This window comes from Pongo pygmaeus, chromosome X, assembly GCF_028885625.2.
Source record: "Pongo pygmaeus isolate AG05252 chromosome X, NHGRI_mPonPyg2-v2.0_pri, whole genome shotgun sequence".
Taxonomy (NCBI): Eukaryota; Metazoa; Chordata; class Mammalia; order Primates; family Hominidae; genus Pongo; species Pongo pygmaeus.
In genome coordinates this window covers 27,978,071-27,998,191 of record NC_072396.2, presented here as the reverse complement: position 1 = coordinate 27,998,191, position 20,121 = coordinate 27,978,071, and the positions used below count along the sequence as shown (strand labels likewise).

Sequence of the window (20,121 nt, the reverse complement as noted above, 5' to 3'; positions counted from 1 at the left end):
TTCTAAGTCAGCCTGGAGCAGAGTACCCACCTAAGAGGTGTGCCAAAGGAAAAATCCATATCACAACCAATTATTCTGTTGTCAAATGATGATTAAATTATAATGTTAATTCAGGGCAACCTCTAATATCACTTTTTGTCTGTTGTTTATAGGAAGAAAGGGAACTGTCCTTTAATGATCGTCTATTATGAAACATGATCTGTGCATTAGAAGTGTTGTCTGGCACTAATGTGTGGACTAATTTATGAAACATTTCCAGAAAATGAATAGCTCTGGCATGTGGGTGGCCACTGGCTCTTTGTGACATACCTGGCTGCTGCATTACCCCCAGCCCACCCCTTTTAGTCCACTTGGCCAGGATCCCCATGATTGGTGGCCAGGTTTGTCCTTTGCCCTTCATTCTAATAACTAAAGTGTAGGCTTGTGACATATGCCGCTTAAGGCGACTTCGGGGCTCAGGTAGTAATGGACCTGCTTGGTGACACACTTTCCCCTGTGCGGACTACTGAACTCTAGAAATTCCTTAATATTTGAGAACTTCCTATAAGAATGAAAAACCTGGACACTGAGTAGCTGAATTGAATGTCAAAACATTTTACAAGCATTCAGACTGGGATAAGGGTAAAGCTGAGTGCATTTATTGTCCATTGATTCAGTGTGACTGTATCGAAATAATGATGTTTTTTATTGGAGGCTCCTTTTATTTCCTACTACTCCTAACTTCATATTCAACTCACTGAAAATTTTAACTGGAGTATTTTGAAGTAGATTTATGTCACTTTATATCATTCCTGTCTTTTTTTTTAAAAATTACATCAACATGGCTAGAACGAACCTCCCTGCTTCTGTGGACACTGCATACAAAAATGTGAGATTTCTTATTACACACCACCCAACCAATACCTACTTTAATAGATTCTTACAGGAACTTAAGCAGAATGGAGTTACCACCATAGTAAGAGTATGAAAAGCAACTTACAACATTGCTCTTTTGGAGAAGGAAAGCATCCAGGTTCCGGACTGGCCTTTTGATGATGGTACAGCACCATCCAGCCAGATAATTGATAACTGGTTAAAACTTATGAAAAATAAATTTCGTGAAGATCCTGGTTGTTGTATTGCAATTCACTGTGTTGTAGGTTTTGGGTGAGCTCCAGTTGCTAGTTGCCCTAGCTTTAATTGAAGGTGGAATGAAATATGAAGATGTAGTACAGTTCATCAGATAAAAGTGACATGGAGCTTTTAACAGCAAACAACTTTTGTATTTGGAGAAATATTGTCTTAAAATATGCTTGCACCTCAGAAATCCCAGAAATAACTGTTTCCTTCAGTAAAGGGTCAGGGGGCTTCCTAATGCTATGGCCTTGAGAGTGAAACTTGAGATGGAACTTTATTCATTTTATACATTAGCTAATATGGAGGCTTGGTGAATACTAAGTCTAATGAAGCTTATATAAGAATCTTTTTTTTTTCTTTTTTTCTTTTTTTCTTTTTATTTTTTTTCTTTTATTATTATTATTATTATTATTATACTTTAGGTTTTATGGTACATGTGCACAATGTGCAGGTAAGTTACATATGTATACATGTGCCATGCTGGTGCGCTGCACCCACCAACTCGTCATCTAGCATTAGGTATATCTCCCAATGCTATCCCTCCCCCCTCCCCCCACCCCACAACAGTCCCCGAAGTGTGATGTTCCCCTTCCTGTGTCCATGTGTTCTCATTGTTCAATTCCCACCTATGAGTGAGAATATGCGGTGTTTGGTTTTTTGTTCTTGCGATAGTTTACTGAGAATGATGATTTCCAATTTCATCCATGTCCCTACAAAGGACGTGAACTCATCATTTTTTATGGCTGCATAGTATTCCATGGTGTATATGTGCCACATTTTCTTAATCCAGTCTATCATTGTTGGACATTTGGGTTGGTTCCAAGTCTTTGCTATTGTGACTAATGCGGCAATAAACATACGTGTGCATGTGTCTTTATAGCAGCATGATTTATAGTCCTTTGGGTATATACCCAGTAATGGGATGGCTGGGTCTTGAAAAGCAGTTTTAGAAGCTCCCAAGCATGTCAGATTTGGAACCTCTGTATTTGATGTTATTTTGACACTTAATAAAAATTTCTAGCTCTTCAATATTTAAAAGATGTTTTTCATTTGTATCAATTGTATCTTATCAAGATATAAAACATTTAGAGAAGTGAGGTGCCAAAATGCCCAGAAGAATACTCATATACTTTTAGTCTCATAGAGACCTTAGGTGATATATTCCTTCAGTCATTTAAACTTTGAAGGGAGGACCCATATGGCCATCTGCTCACTTTGTGTTTATATTTTGCACATTCAAATTGATATATAGAAGGGTTTGTACAACCATTGATTTTGATGCATTTCTACAATGTCTTAAGTGATTAATTTGTTCGTATAAATTTCATTTTTGTTCTGTTATAAAAATTTCCATCCTGAAAAATCACACTCATCTCTGGTTGATAGTTCAATCTACTTTGCACAGATGCACTTGTCTTTAAAGTCTCCAGACAAAAAAGAGTTATAGTTAATTTGAAGTTTGCACTTTGGGGTGCAACTTACAGAGAGGGGCTGAAAAAATAATGGGAGGGTACTACTAAGTATTTCTAGTAAAATATTTTCTTTGTTACATATAGCAACTATTTTAGTAAATGTTTTCAATTTAGTAAGTATTTTTAAAAGGTGAAATACTTCGTTATTGTAGCTACAAATCTTATAATAAATATTCTAGGAATCCTGTAATGTTTTATTCTATACCTATTAGAAGTTGTTTACCAAGTATTACTTGTATTGGAACTGAATTAACTTGTATTCATTTATTTAATGTAATAGGGAGAAGAGTAATAAATTAGTATCACACAGTGTTTGTTTCAGATAAATATCAACATTCATAATAATTCTCTTTAAAGTGATATCACATCATGTTGCTACCAATATTAGTAGGACAGCCAATGAAATATTCTACAATGAATATTTTTGTAAAAAAAGGAAGTCTCATTTTACTAGTTTAAATATTATTTGTGTATTGAATAGTTTCTAAACCCTAAGCCAAAAGAAAAGCCTCAGAACCTCAAGGAAGGATACAATCATGTACTGACCTTCACACGGTAACATCTTATAAAGCATTAATACAACTTAGTGAAACTGCAAGTACATCAATAAGTATAAACCTCAGGAGCACGAAGGTGGAACTTAGCAATCACTCCTTATGGTAAAAAGAGTAATCAGACAATATTTATAGAAAAGGACAATACCAAGAAAGGATAGTGTAGTATGTAAAAATATCGATCCTATTGTTCACTTTCCTTTGATAGAAATATTATTCTACCCTCTTAGCAGGTTATCAAAGTGGTTGAAGTGCATTTTCCTGCTTTATGAATTTGTCCTTGGCCATGTGTTTTGCTTTAGCCAATGGAATTATTAGTTGACATGATGTAAGCAAAGTTTGAAATGTTCTAACAAACTTTGGCTTGTCTTTCTTGACATTTCTGATCTGCGTGAGAAAAAATACCCTAGGTATCCGCTGTCCCTCTAGCTGGAGTTGCAGAATCAAACCTGTGAAGCCTAATTAAACTTGGCCTATTACCGAGAACTAACTCCAACTGAGCTACAAGCTACTAGCTAAGCCAGTCCTAGATGAGTCAAAGCCTACATCACTGAGAAATTGAAACTTTTTGCTAGGAAGCACTATTGCAGCAATATCTAAGTAGTACAGTTAGCCTTTCAACAACTTGAATAAGATTGTGAAATGCAGAAATAATAATTTATGAACATTTTGAAAATCCCAGGTTAGATTAATTTATTGCACTTTATTATTCCTAAAATTTAAAGTATGAAATGACTTAGTATACTTTAATACAAACTTTACATTTATTTGAATGTATTTGAAATTGTTTTCTAAAGGTCGAAGGTCATGTCTCAGTTTTCATTGTATGTCAACACTTCACACAGTGCCTGATATAAAGTAATGGCTTGAACTTCATTGAAATAAACTAATCTGGACACTCTAAAACAATAATCTATAATTGAGCTTTAATTTAAATTGATCATTGAACTTAATCCAGTATAAAATCTCTGAAATGAAAGATTTAATATTTTTTGGTCCATGCTATAGTCAGCAGGCTTTTGTTTAGTTTTGTTTTAATGTCAGGACCAAAATGCTTGCCAAACTATAGTGTCTGAACTGAAGTTGTATTACTATTACTCAAAATCAGAACACACTATGATAAATTAATCTACCAACATATAGTTAAAAAAGAACTAAACATAGGATTTCCTGGTGCATTTTTCTTCAATTTTTTTCTTCTTTTTCAACCAGAATGTAGAGTGACATGGTTTCCACCTAGTATAGGTTCCATATTTAATGACAAACTAAAAACTGCTCATATGTTTTTCTTCTTGAAGGCAAGTAAGCAATGTAAAGCAACGTAAAAGTAAAAGTATTCCCAATTGATTCTAATGGTGGTAAAGTATGAACATATACATAAATGCTATTTTTGTCACCTAAATTAACTTCAAGACTACAAATTGACACCAACGCAAGAAACAACTGGACAAAATGGAGATGTAAGAGTTTATTGTGTATACATTCTTGCTACGATAGTCTTAGTTGTCTTATTGCAAATTTTTCATAATCTATTTTAGCAATAAAAACTATGAATAATTAATTGAAAATAATGCCTAGATTTCAAATTTAATTCTGCTTGAAACATCCATATACTATAACTGGACATTTGATATACCTTAAGACTTTAAAAATTCATTTATTTTCTCCTTTCCTTATCTATCTTGGATTCCTGTAGACACTAAATTTGTTTGGTCTTTTTTTGATATCCTAAACTGATATTTCCTTCTGAATACAAATATTCAAGTTTCCAGAATTAAATATCAACTTGTATCAGCTGTGCTATTCTTCCAAAATGTTTAATTGAAAGGTTATGTTGAAAATCAAATTTCAAGGGCAGGTAAGAACTCTTTCTGAATTTAATAAAAAGGTATACAAGTAAACCAAAATCATTGATGCATTACATCATCCAGAAATACATATGGAAGTATCTAAGAAAACATACATTTTTAATATATTTGGCTTGGTGTTCATGTTTGCGTATATTTGTGAGTTCGAGTTGGAGCTTGTGTTACACAGGAAGTTAAAAACAGTAATTTCAACTACGTTTTATCAAAGTATCTTCTCTTTTGGTAGATCTATCAAAATTGCAGTAAATTTGCTCAATTCAGAGTCTATTTTATAAGCTACAAGATGTAACAATGGAGAAGGAGAAGGAGAAGAGGAATAGTAAGGAATTCTGGAGTTATATATTCTTTTTCTGATATTTTATTATTTTAGAACAATAATTGTGTTGAATTAAACTTAAGTTTAATTTCTTCAAAGTTGTTTTTGAAAATTTGTAAACCCTTCTGATTGAGTCATTAGCAGTTATTTTATCCTGATATAACTCTATTATGTTCAAGATTATTTACAAGTATAAGTAACTTTGGGACAGATAACTCTCCCTTTCTCTCTCTCTCTCTCTTACACACACACACACACACACACACACACACACACACAAATGACTTCCTTAAAATATTTTTGCCAATTCATAACACATCATAATGATCTATCGTTAGACAGCTTTATTGCAGTGCTTTACATGTATATAATACGCTGTAGCACAAAGGCGGGTTCAATGTTATGTCTTTTTTGTTTTTTAACTATACAATTCCCTATTTATAATACATGAGCTGCAGAGATAGCATCACTTTGAGGAACATAAACTTTCCTACTTCTTCTTTGGCAAGTTTAAATGCTATGATCAAAGCCAACAACTATTCTTCTTTATTAAAATGTATAAAGGCCCTATCCGTTTCCATGTAGGTGCTTACTAAATTAATCTTGGTTTTATTGAGTGCCAAAATATGAATATGTTAGTATCTCTCCATATTGGTACATTATACAATTGAAGGACTAGGTATAGTTCTTCCTGAGGAAAAGTGAAATGCAAGTTTGGTAGAACTATCAATTTAGGAAATTAAGTCAGGTATAAAACTAATGTAAGTTTGTGTTTGGTGCAGTTTGCTTTATTGGAGACACGGATGCAATGATTAATTGAGCGAAAGTAATGGTTGTACCACGCAATATCACTTGCCTAATATTACAACTACCAAATACCTTAACAGAAAGACAAAATATAAGAAACATCACTGTGAAATTCTTTAATGCTTTATGGTCTGAGTTTTGCATAAATTAGGACAAACTTATTTATAAAGGATAGGTCAGTCTGCCTCCATATACATACTGAATTCTATATTTGTCTTCTGGATTAAATATCAGAAAGCACTTGCTAATCAAAGTGTAAATTAACGTAAGTCCCTGAGAAGCCATCATTTTACATAGGAATAGTTGAATTGATGCGCACTCCCCTCTTCAGGGTCTCAGTTTTTTTCAATTTTTAATTTTTAATTTTTTTGAGGTACATAGTAGGTATATATATTTACAGGGTATATGAGATGTTTTGATATGGGTGTGCAAGGTGTAATAATTACATCATGTAAAATAAGTGTCCATCCCCTCAAGCATTTATCCTGTATGTTACAAACAATCCAAATATATTCTTTTAGCTCTTTTAAAATGTATGGTTAAATTATTATTGACTATAGTCACCCTGTTGTGCCACCAAATACTAGGCCTTATTTATTCATTCTATATTTTTGTATCCATTAACCATCCCCATCTCCCCTCAACCCCCTTCAATACCCTTCCCAGCCTCTAATAACCATCTTTCTACTCTCTACATTCCTGAGTTCAATTGATTTGAGTTTCAAATCCCACAAATAAGTGAGAACATGTAAAGTTTGTCTTTCTATGGCTGGCTTATTTCACTTAATATAATGACTGTCAATTCCATCCATGTTGTTGCAAATGACAGGATCTCATTCTCTTTTATAGCTGAATAATACTTCATTGTGTATATATATACACATTTTCTTTATCCATTCATTTGTTGATGAACATTTTATCAAAGTTAAATGTTACCTCCAAAACTTGGCTATTGCGAATAGTGCTGCAACAAACATGGGCGTGCAGATATCTCTTCAATTCACTGATGCCCTTTCTTTAAGTATATACCCAGCAGTAGGATTGCTGGATCTTATGGTAGCTCTATTTTCAGTTTATTGAGGAACCTCCAATCTGTTCTCCATAGTGATTTTATTAATTTACATTCCCACCAACAATGTACCACGGTTCCCTTTTCTCCACATCCTCACCAGCATTTGTTGTTGCTTGTCTTTTGGTGATAAGCTATTTTAATTGGGGCAAAATGGTATCTCATTGTAGTTTTTGGTTTGCATTTCTCTGATGATCAGTGATGTTGAGCACATTTTCACATGCCTGTTTGCCATTTGTGTGTCTTCTTTTGAGAAATGTCTATTCAAATCTTTTGCCCATTTTTTTGATTGGGTTATTAGATTTTTTCCTGAAGAGTTGTTTGGGCTACTTATATATTCTAGCTATTAATCACTTTTCAGATGGGTAGTTCCCAAATATGATCTTCCATTCCCATGTTTTTTGGTTTGAAGTTTCTATGAAGCTTGCAAATACTATTTTATAATTCATTATTTTAAGCTGATGACAACGCTGTCTGCATAAATGACAAAAACAAACTTAAAAAAAAAAACCACCAAAATTCTGTACCTTAATTTTGTTCCACTACTTTTTAACTTTTTCCTACTTCTATTTATGTCTTTTTTTGTTTTTTTGTTTTTTGTTTTGTTTTGTTTTTGAGACAGGGTCTCACTGTCGCCCAGGCTAGAATGCAGTGGTGCAGTCTCGGCTCACTGCAACCTCCAGCTCCAGGGTTCAAGCGATTCTCCTACCTCAGCCTCCGGAGTAGCTAGGACTATAGGCACATACCACCAAGCCCAGCTAGTTTTTGTATTTTTTGTTAGAAATGTGGTTTCACCATGTTGGCCACGCTAGTCTCAAACTCCTGACATCAGGTGAACAGCCCTCCTTGGCCTTCCAAAGTCCTGGGATTGCAGGCGTGAGCTGCTGAGCCCGGCCACTTCTATTGATACCTTATTGTACTGTCTTGGTCTTGAAAAGTCATAGTTACTATTTTTTAATGGTTCATCATTTAGCCTTTCTACTTAGGATAAGCATAGTTTACACAGAACAGTTACAGTGTTATAACATTCTGTGTTTTTCTGTGTACTTACTATTACCAGTGAGTTTTGTGCCTTCACAGACAATTTTTTATTGCTCTTTAATATCCTTTTCTTTCTGATTGTAAAACCGCCATTATCATTTCTTGTAGGACAGGTCTGATGTTCATGAAATCCCTCAGCTTTTGTTTGTCTGCAAAAGCATTTATTTCTCCTTCATGTTTGAAGGATGTTTTTGCCAGCTACAATATTTTGGAGTAAAAGTTGTTTTCCTTCAGCATTTTAAATATGTCATGCCACTCTCTCCTGGCCTGTAAGATTTCCACTGAAAATTCTGCTACGAGATGTATTGGAGCTCCACTACCACTGTATATTATTTGTTTATTTTCTCTTACTATTTTTAAGATCCTTTCCTTATCCTTGACCTTTAGGAGTTTGATTATTAAATGTCTTAAGGTAGTCTTCTTTGGTTAAATTTGCTTGGGGTTCTTTAAGCTTCTTGTACTTGCATACTGATATCTTTCTCTAAGTTTGGGAAGTTCTTTGTTATTATCCCTTTGAATCATTTTTCTACCTCCTATCTCTTTATCTACCTCCTTTTTAACGCCAATAACACTTAGATTTGCCTGTTTGAGACTATTTTCTAGATCTTGTAGGCATGTTTCATTCTTTCTTAGTCTTTTTTCTTTTGTCTTCTCTGTGTGTTTTTAAATAGCCTCTTTTCAAGCGCACAAATTCTTTCTTCTGCTTGATCAATTTTGTTATTAAAGGACTCCAGTGAATTCTTCAGTATGCCAATCTTCAGCTCCAGAATTTCTGCTTGATTTTTAAAAATTATTTCAGTTACTTTATTAAATTCATCTGATAGAATTCTGAATTCCTTCTCTGTGTTATCTTGAATTTATCTGGATTTCCTTAGCACAGCTATTTTGAATTCTCTTTAAGAAAGATCACATATCTCTGTTTCTCCAGGATTTGTCTCTGGTGCCTTATTTCATTCATTTGGTGAGGTCATTTTATCCTGGATGATCTTGATGCTTATAGATGTTTGTCTGTGTCTGGACATTGAAGAGTTAGGTGTTTATTGTAGTTTTTGCAGTCTGGGCTTGTCTGTACCCATTCGTCTTGGGAAGGCTTTCCAGGTATTCAAAAGGTCTTGGGTGTTGTGATCTAAGCTTTATCTGCATTAAAGGGCACCTTAGCCCAGTAACGCTGTGGTTCTTGCAGATTCAGAGGGACTGCCAGAATGGTTTTGGGCAAAATCTGCGAGAATTCTCTGGATTACCAGGAAGACAGTCTTGTTCTCTTCCCTTACTTTCTCACAAACATGCAGAGTCTCGCTTTCTGTTCTGAGCCACCTGGAGCTGGGGCGAAGTGACACAAGCAGCTTTGTGGCCACTTGACTTTGCTGGGTCAGGCCTGAAGCCAGCACAGCACTGGGTGTAGCCCAAGGCCTGCTGTAATCACTCCCTGGTGTCACCTATGTTCACTCAAGGCCCTGGGGCTCAGCAGGTGGAAAAGCCAGCCAGGCCTAAGTCTTTCCATTCAGGGCAGCAAGTTCTCCAGGCCCTGGGTAGGTTCAGAGGTACTGTCTGGGAACCAAGGACTAGAGTCAAAAACCTTAGAAGTCTACCTGGTGTTCTGGTGTACTGAGACTGAGCTGGAACTTAAACCATGAGACACAGTCCTTCCCACTCTTCCCTCCCCTTTCCAAGAGCAAAGGAGCCTCACCCCTTGTCCACCACTATCACAGGCCCACAGGGAGTTTTGCCACACTATCACTGGCTGATGTTCCCTTAAGGCCCAAGGACTCTTCAGTCAGCTTGTAGTGAATGCTGCCTGGCCTGGGACTCACACTTCAGGGCAGTGGGTTCCCCTCTGGCTCAGGACAGGTGCAGAAATGCTATCCAAGAGTCAAGTCCTGGAATCAGGGACCCTAAGAGCCCACATGGTGCTCTACTTCCCTGTGTCTGTGTTGGTACCTGAAGCCATCAAGTCTTAGAGGCTCACTCAAGGCCTTTGATGTAGTACCTGGGTATTACTGCTAGTTATACAGGGCCCAAGGGCTCTTAAATTAGCAGGTGATGAATGCTGCCAGGACTGGGTCCTTTCCTTCATGGCAGCAGGCTCCCTCGTAGCCCAAGGTGTGTCTGGAAATGTCATCCAGGAGATAGGGCCTGGAAAGGTGACCTTGTAACTCTGACAAGTACCCTATTCTACTGTAGCTGAGCTGGTATCCAAGGTGCAAAACAATGTCTTTCCCAGTCTTCCCTCTCCTCTTCTCAAGTGGAAGGAAGGAATCTCTTTTGGAGCCATGAGCTGTGCAGCCTGGAGTTAGGGGAGGGGTGATGCCAGCACTCCCTTAGCCACTGCAGCTGGTGTCTCAGTAGGTTGCATTTCCCCACCTCCCACCCACCACCCAATAAACTAGCTCTGGGCCCAGTTCAGCACTAGGATTTACCTAGGAGTTGCAGTTCTTGTGCCTAGCCTGTCTTTCAAGTTTATTTAGAGTCACAGAGCACTTAACCTGTGGTGGGATGCTTACAGGAGCTCACATTCTGACTGCGGAGACTGGCAATTCCCCTCTGGTTAGGGCTGGTTCAAATGCTCCCTCCCTGGGTGAGCAACAACTGAGTTTGGTCTGGTTTTGCTTTCTGCTATAACAGAACAGCACTGAGTTCAATGCCTCACAACTGCTGTGCTGTCCCTCTCTCCAGTGCACAGAAACACTCTCCATGCCACATTGCTGCTACTGGGGAATGGGAGAGGGGTGGTGTTGGTGATTCCAGACTGTTTTTCCTACCTCTTCAGTGCCTCTTTCAGTGATATGAAGTTAAAAACCAAGTACTGTGAGTGCTCACCTGATTTTTGGTTCTCATGAAGTTACTTTTTTTGTATAGATAATTGTTAAATTGGTGTCCTTGCAGGGAGAGATGAACAATGGACCTTTCTATTCTGCCATCTTGCTCTGCCCTCTCTTGGCGGCGGGGGGGTCTCAGTTTCTTTAAGAATTATTTTTTCTTATAGATTTATTGACATGTAATTCACATGTTATACAACTCACCCATTCAATTAATATAATTTAATGGTTTGCTGTACATTCACAGACTTGTACAACCATCACCACAATAAACTTTACAACATTTTAGAACATTTTTATCACCTCAAAAAGAAAGCCTATTCTTTAGTGATCACCTCCTCCCCCATTCTTCTCACTCCCAGTCCTAAACAACCAGTTTCTATCTATATATTTTTGCCTATCCTGGATTTTTAATATAAATGGAATGATATAATATGTGGGTTTTTTTGCGACTGGCTTTTATCACTTAGCCTAATGTTTTCAAGGTTTATCTGTGTTGTAGCATGCATCATTTTTATGGCCAAATATTGTTCCACTATAGGAACATTCCACATTTTGTCTGTCTATCCACAGTTGATGTACATTGGGTTGCTTTAATCTTTTTGCTATTATGAACAAAAATTCTTGCACATATTTTTGTGAGGGCATGCATTTTCATTTCTTTTGGGTATAAACCTAGAAGTGAAATTGCTGGGTCAAATGTTTAACTTTTTCAGGAACTGCCAGACCATTTTCCAAAGTGGGTACACCGTTTTGAATTACAAGCTGCAGTGAATGAGGATTTCAGTTTATCTACATCCTTCTAACCCTTGTTATTATGTGACTTTTTTTTTGCTATAGCCATCCTACTAGATGTTAAGTGGTATCTCACTGATGTTTTGATATATATTTCCCTAATGACTATTGATGCTGAGCATCTTTTCATGCTATTATTGGCCATTTGTACATCTTTCATGAAGAAATATCTATTCAAATCCTTTGCCCTTTTTGATTTGGGTAATTTATCTTTTTTTTACTATTGAGTCTTAAGAATTTTTTTATGTATATCTTAGGTACAAGTTAGTTATTAGATATATAATTTCCAAATATTTCCTCCTATTCCGTAGGTTGTCTTTTCAAAGCTCATAATATCCTTTGATGCACAAATATTTTACTTTTGATGAAGTTTAATTTATCTCCTATTTTTGATGCTTCTGTTTTGGTATATCTAAGAATCAATTGCCTGATCCAAGATTGCAATAATTACTCAAGTTTTTTTCTTATGGGTTTTATAGTTTTAGCTTTTACATTTAGGCTCTTGAGTAATTTTAAATTAATTGTATCTGATATGAGGTGAGGGTCTGATGTCATTGTTTTGTATGTTGCTAGTCAGTTGTCCCAGAACCATTTGTCAAAAAGTCTATTCTTTCTCCATGTTGACATACCTGTTGGAAAATGTTTGTCATTAACATATTTTAATTTTGTTAACGTGTAGTAGGTTGACTATTGTTATTCTAAAATACATTAACAAATGAATATTACACAATTACTTGGTTTTAATTTTAAGATCAATAATAAATTATAGATATAATCTACATAAATAAAATACCTTGTAGGTACCCAGTAATGTTTGACTGTAAAAAAGTACTGAGGATAAAGTGGTTAAGAACTTCTAGTTTTGAAAAATGAGGTAGATTAAGAAAAAAAGAAAAAAAAATTTAAAAAGAACTGCTGGTTTAGGTTATGGCAAAGGCAACAGAGTTCTGGAACCAGCAGCTGTAGCAGTGACTTTCAAATTATGGCAGAAGAAGTATGATTTGAGAACTGACAGATGTTAGGAGTTGAAGCTTCCCTATTGGACAGAAAGCTTCTTAATTCTGCATGTCCGGACTTGTCAGGGTCTAAAGCCTCCTTGGTGGCCCATTTCTGCTTTGTGGGTTTGAATTTCAGCCTGTTTTGTATTTTTAGGCTTTGCCAATTATTCAATAATACATTTAATGTTGTGTGATTAATCTGTTTCCTCTTAAAATAGCTAGAGTAGATTCTATCATCTGACAGAGAACTAGAAACAACATAAAAGCAACACCAAATTTCAAAAAGAACCATAGAGATTCTAAAACCAAACAAAACTGGAAGAACATTACAGAGTCCAAAAATAAAAAAAGTACAGGAGAAGGTAAAATAAATAGGACACAGTAAGAAATTGCGACATTATTTTAATTGGAGTCTCAAAGGAGGAAAAAAATAAATATTAGACCAAAAGAACTATTTGATTACTCAATGGCAGACAACTTCAAAAATCAATTTTTTGTTTTTTATTTTTGAAAACAGATTTTTTAAATATATAGAGTAAGGGTCTTGCTATGTTGCCCAGGCTGGTCTTGAACCTGCTGGGCTCAAGCAATCCTGCTGCCTCACCCTACCAAAGTGCTAGGATTACAGGTGTGAGCCACTGAGGTGGGTGTAAAAATCAATTTTGAAAATGGATAAGTAATCCCTACAAAGTCCAAAGAATATAGATACATAGAAAGGAACATCAATTAAACAAACTTATTTCAAAAATCAATTTTTTTATTTTTAAAAATAGATTAGTTTTTTAAATATATAGAGTAAGGATCTTGCTTTGTTGCCTTGGCTGGTCTTGAACTGCTGGGCTCAAGCAGTCCGCCTGCCTCGGCCTACCAAAGTGCTAGGATTATAAGTGTGAGTCACTGAGCTGGGCCTAAAAATCAGTCCTAAAAATTGATAAGGAATCCCTACAGAGTCCAAAAAGTATAGATATGTAGAAAGGAACATCAATTAGACAGAAACTTCTTTTAACAGAAACAATGTAAATTTGAACACAGTGGAATGATACAGTCAATGTCCCCCATGTTTTTTGACAACAATGTTAGCTAGATTTTTTTTTAAATTTTAGCCATTAAAAAAGGTGTTTAAAAGTATTCTCCACTATGATTTTAATTAGTATTTTCCCAAATAATAAGGATGCTTAGAATCCTTATACATTCATTGGCTTTTTAGGACTCTTGTGTGAAGTGCTTTTTTCACTCCTTGTCCATCTTAAATATTACGTTTCCTTGTATTTGTTTATTAAGGAAAAATTGCAGAGTACACAGTCTTCCCAAGCACACAATGAAAATGTATAAAAGATGGCCTGCCATATGATCATGAAGCAAATCTCAGCAAATCTCAAGGAAATGAAAACATATACAGCTTCTTATCTTTATCAGTATACAACTGCCTTAGAAACCAATATAAAAAGATAACTAAGCTCCTCATCATGTTTGAAATAATATCAATTTAACATTACCTGGAGAGGCAAGGTGCAGTGGCCCACACCTGTAATCCTAGCACTTTCAGAGGCCGAGGTGGGTGGATCACCTGAGTCAAGAGTTTGAGACAAGCCTGGCCAACAGGGCGAAACCCCATCTCTACTAAAAATGCAAAAATCAGCTGGGCATGGTAGTGCATGCTTATAGTCCAAGCTACTCGGGAGGCTGAGGCAGGAGAATCACTTGAACCTGGGAGGCAGAGGTTGAGGTGAGCTGAGACTGCACCATTGCACTCCAGCCTGGGTGACAGAGTGAGACTCCATCTCAAAGTAAATAAATAAATAAATAAAATTATCTGGAGGTCAAAAACAACATTATAAAGCATATTAGCAGCTCAATGATAATACATCATACGTATAATAAAGATGATTATAAAATTATAATGAAAATAGAACATCGCAAAACATACTAAACCCAAAACACGAGAAGAAAGGAAATAATATGCAATAGGAGATACTCAATAAAACCAAAATTGGGTGACCATCTTAGAGAGCTACTCAGAAAAGTGAAGAAATAAGACAGAATACCTACAAGCAGATAGGAATATCCTTTCAAATCCAGGATACCTCAGGAAAGATAATGAGATGATACTATGAATAACTCTGTAATAATGAATTGGGAAATTTAGATGAACTTGGCAGATTCCAAAAAGAAACCCAAACTAGCTGAATAGTTCTCTATTAAATAAATTGAAACAATGTATTTCCCCAAGAAAACCTGAAGCAGAATTGACTTCATAGGAAAATTACAACAAAAATTTGAGAAAAATGTAAAACTAAGAGTTTACACGAACTCTACCAGGAAACAGAAATAGCTGGAACGATCTCCACTACTAGGAGAAATAATGCTTTTCTGTAAGCAAAGGACATTCTTTCTTATCACCGTCCCAGCTCATATAATCAAGGCTGGGTTTACCTCCATTTTTCTTGAAGTATTGCTTTACTATCAGTCTATTCTACAATCATGGCTTTGAAAATACTCTTCATTACCTTGTAGCAGCCCAAGGAGAGATAAATAAGGAACACATCAGAGAAATAAGAGAATGTTAAACTCTGTTTATGCTCTTCCTTAGCCCTTTTTCATTCCAGTTGGATTTTTTTTTATTAGCTGGATTTGCTATTGAGGGCATTTGTGCCATAGCTTTAAAGACTGTACATACATTCTGGTAATGGCAGGACAATACATATACATTGAAATATACACTGATTTATTTTACACTCCCTAGTAAAAGTCAGCCAATAAAATTTTGAGATCATCTATAATTTACATAACTCCTTAAGTCTGTTTTGCTTTGAATATTCTTACAGAAGAGCTAGAAAAAATAAAATAACCTAATAATTAAGATGTGTATCACCAGGACTCCTATTGTAACATCTAATGGAAGTGTTTTGTCCTGTTTTTAAGCCATTGCAATTTAAGAAGTAAAATTTAATAATCAACGTAAAAATGATTTTCACAGTTTTCTAAGGAAATAGTTGGAGCTAATAAGAGACTAACATTAAAAAATAGCTTGCTGTTTGTCACAATAACCACTGATAGAAACAGTGAGCTCTTCAAATACCTGCTGTTATTAATCCCACAAGTTCTGACAATAAAATCGTTATATTGATGAATGGTCATTGTTAATGAAAATGAAGATTACACAGTAACTTCAACAAGGGAACTATTCATATAATAGAAAAAAATGACTTCAATGTAATCAACGAACATCAGGGCTTAGGTAGGAGTTGGGGAAAAGAGGCTCGTTTATAACAGTTATTTCACTTCTCAGGTCCCAGATGACGTTCCAGAGTTTTGTGTACTGTGACCCTCCAAGGATGAAAACAAAAACAAGATAATAAGGATTAGGAAACTAACTCTATATATGTCTATGAAAATAGTATATACAAATATATGGTTTTAAAATTATACAGGATAAATTAATTTTGGAAAATGGTTTGAGTTTGGATTCATTTCACAATCAGAAGAATGGAATCTTAAAGAAGCTGTATAGAGAGTCATTCTATTATGTGATGTATAAAATTAGGAAATATGATATTTCAGTTGACGTTGACAATAAAGAGTATAAAAGCAATTCTTTCTCTAAGGACTTGCATAAGTGATATTGAATCATTCACAGATTCGATCATTTTGTGATTCAATAAACCAGCTTTATTTTTGTTAGTGTGTTAATATAGACATCTGTTCTTCATGATTAAGATTCCACTGTCATTTATTGTGAAATAGTAGTTTATGCATATTGTATATCAGGAGACCACAGGTTTTTGCTTTATTCTCAGTTTTATATTATTGTATTGATTCATATAAGCAAATTTTACAGAGGGGGAAATCACATATGGAATCAAGCTATGCAGTACCACTATCAATTATGTGTTCCAAATTGCTCTATATTTCACTTGTTTTTATTTGACTGTGTCATTGTATGGCTGAAAACTTTATACCTTTTTCGTTTTTTTTTTAATTGACACATAATTTTACATATTATGGGGCATAATGTGATGTTTTGATACACGTATACATCATGTGATGATCAAATCAAGGTAATTAGCATATCTATCATCTTGAACATTTATTATTTAATTGTGATGGGAACATTTGAAATCCTTTCTTCTAGCTATTTGAGATATATGCTTTCTTGTTTTTGAAGGTTAGTTCAAACTGTATTGAATATGCCCAAAGTAACAATGACTTGTTAAGAATCATAATACACTTAATTTATAGTAAAGAATGCATTCTATTGCCAGAGTCCTTGATCACACAGAATTAATTGAAATTTCATATTGAGCAAGTGAATTTTAGGTTGAAATCCATGAATATTGCTACTAGGAAATTACTATAACATAGTAGGTGCTTAATAAATATTAAATGTGTGAATCAATTGCACAAAGTAAAACACCATCAGTGATTATGCCAGTTGCAATTGATAAAAATGTATTTCATATGGTATAATAGTTAATTCATAGCTGTCAAATAGCCATCCATGAATATGTATAACTTAATATTTAAAATTACAATTTTATAAATAATTAAGAATAGGTGCCCTATTTTCACATTAAAATATACTTCTTGGAAAAAATTACTAATCATTTAATACTTTCCCAATGTAATCGGCTCTCCAAGAGTTTTAAAATGTAAACTTCAACTGCTTGACATTCAAGACCATACAGAAACCACGTTGTAACTTCAGATTGAAAGGTTCATAACGATTTTGAAGAAAGAAATATTAATATATCACTTAATGTATAATTTGCAGGAGGTATGATGTTGTAAAGGTAGAAGGTTGCTTGATTAAGCACTCATTGCATGCTAAAAAGGGAGTTATTCTATTCCATGCTGAATAGAGCTGGCAATGGGTCAGCTGATGGCAACTCAAGTGAGACTTCAATCCTATTACGAGTTCACTTTTGGATCTCAGCTCTGAGATATATCCCAGAGCACCATTCATAAACTGGAATAACTCCAAGTAAAAATAACCCATTATGTCACAGAGCCTGATCGTCCAACTTGCTTAGGAACAAACCCTAAAATCTTTTTATGAGCTCAAATAAGGGTATCTTATACCATCCTGCAGTGTGAAAATTTCAATGCTATTTTTCCAGGAGGCATCTATACATTTCCCATTGCAAGAAACAGGCTTTGGTTAGTATCATGCTTAGATCTGTGATGATTCTTCCGTATAAAATGCAATTTTATACTGGCTCTTCCATTTTGATCCATACTGATCACTTATGAACGAAAATTTCTGGGGATTGAAATAAAATAATGGCTTTATCACTTCACAAGTGAAATTATGGTCATAGCAGGAGGTGGGAGTTCTAAAGATAATAATTCATACATAAATATTTCTTGCATAACTACTGTGTTCAGGCATTCTTTTAGATATTGATTTTAGTATTCTTTTAATTAAAAAAATATGTCCTGGCACAGCGGATCATCCCTGTAATCCCAACATTTTGGGAGGCTGAGGCAGGAGAATTGCTTGAGGCCAGGATTTTGAGATCAGCCTAGGCAACATAGCGAGACTTGATCAAAAAAGTATAAAAAAGTTATCTTGTAGTTGCAGTCTGGAGCCCAGGAGTTTGAGGCTGCAGTGAGCTATGATAGTGCCACTGCATTCTAGCCTGGGTGACTGAGCGAGACCCTGTCTCGTTGTGTGTGTGTGTCTCTCTCTCTTTATATATATGTATATAGATAGATAGATATAGATAGATACACACACACACACACACACACACACACACACACACATCTATATATGTATTTGAAATTCATTATGTGCCAGGGATTATTGTAGGAGCAATGAGTAAGTTAACCTCAAATGCTGCCTTAACAGAGAAAAGGTTAAGTGGCAGAAGAGAAACTATTTAAAAAAGCAACATTTGATAAATGTTGTGACAGAGAGGTAGGGATATTTCAGGATCACTTAACAAGAACACTCAACTTGATCTGGAGGGGAAAGGGAAGGCTTTTCATAATAAAATGATATAGACACTAAAATTGAAAGATGTATAGGATAGTGTTCAAGGCAAACAAAATCACAATTTGAAGAATAAGAAGAAAGACTTGGCATGGTGAATTCAAGTATTTATAAAATTTCTGATCATATATAAAGATGTGAGAACAAATTTTACGAAATTAGATGAATATTACATTCTATGTATTTGCTTTATTTATATACCGTATGTATGAGGAACACTGCTTATCTGCTAGTTTGGGACTGCCACAGGTTAGTATGTGCTATTTGCTAATACAAGAAAAAATATATTTTCTCATTTGTATTACTAGATGAAGTAATGGTCAATTAAATAATTATATATATGCATACACATATGTATATATATATAATGTATATAAATGTATTTATTTATCAAGTTAAAATATCAGTATTAAACAATTAGAATTTTTTGCCCCTTTGGCCATATTCTTCTTCAGTAAAATACATGATTTATTATTTTATAGTCAGATTATATAGTTAAAATCTTATAATAAAGGTTATAATTAATATTTGCAGATATTTCCAGTCTCTTTTGCTCCGCAGAGATTATTAAGGAAACTTGGAAGATAGCTTAAAAGAAATCTAGAAGCGTAGCTGTTCCCTAAATTTATAAAATATGTGTGCATTTATTCATACTTATAATAAATACCCTAGCTAAGTCTCAAGTAGTGTGGGATCAGATGGATTTAACTCTTACTCCCCTTCCTTTTTTCTTTTTTCAAGAGTATGTTCACTCCTTCATTAGATATGGTAACATTAAATTTAAAATAACAAAATGTAAACAATTATTTTTCAGATTATTATAAATTCGGTAGATGCATCAAGGTAATAGTATAACACAGTATAGCTGAACAAGATAGATGATATAGTGCATTTTATTAGCCAGTATATAAACAGGGTTTGCTGAATATTCTTTCCTATTGAAAGCTTAAAACTTTCTAAAAGAGAATAGATTTCCAGTGCAATAGTGGCTTGTACATCGATAATTTATGCAAGACCTAAATTACGTAATGCTTTTATCTAGGCAATAATATATGCACCTTTTGTAAAGAAACCATTATATCATATGGTATTAGCACTTTATATGACTTACAAATATAATTTTAAAGAGTATATCCGTCAGTCAAAGCCTCTTCATAAATGCACAATGATTTTAATAAAAGGTTGTTCTTTCAGTCTGTTGCTTACTTGCTTGTTTTTTGTAGCTAGAGTTGTTTCTCCTGCTCCTGACCATAGCCAGACTTTTCAGATCATCT

At 34.8% G+C, this 20,121-nt stretch overlaps 1 pseudogene; it reads left to right on the top strand.

Annotated features, from left to right (window-relative positions):
• The first annotated feature begins 820 nt into the window (after positions 1-820).
• LOC129024040 (protein tyrosine phosphatase type IVA 1-like) lies at positions 821-1,368 on the top strand (annotated as a pseudogene).
• Positions 1,369-20,121: the final 18,753 nt, after the last annotated feature.